The sequence below is a fragment of the Gavialis gangeticus genome, unplaced genomic scaffold (genome assembly GCF_001723915.1).
Source record: "Gavialis gangeticus isolate Ggan-Ray unplaced genomic scaffold, GavGan_comp1, whole genome shotgun sequence".
Classification (NCBI taxonomy): domain Eukaryota; kingdom Metazoa; phylum Chordata; order Crocodylia; family Gavialidae; genus Gavialis; species Gavialis gangeticus.
In genome coordinates, this window is record NW_017729029.1 from 75319725 (window position 1) to 75319959 (window position 235).

Below are 235 nucleotides of genomic sequence, written 5' to 3' on the forward strand. Positions count from 1 at the left end.
CAGCCTCCAGCTGCCTCAGGGTATGGACCAGGACTCTGCCCTATCCCACATTTTTTCTCTGTGGGTTTTTTTGACCCCTGGATATCCAGGGGTCTAATTTTTCCCCCCCAGTGCAGATTTGAGGCATGTGCAGGCTCATATGGACATGCCCTATTTGAGCTGCTGCAAGCGCACGTGCCTGCATGTGTAGACATGCCCTACTAGTTCAAAGCAAACTGGCTTTTGATTTCAATTG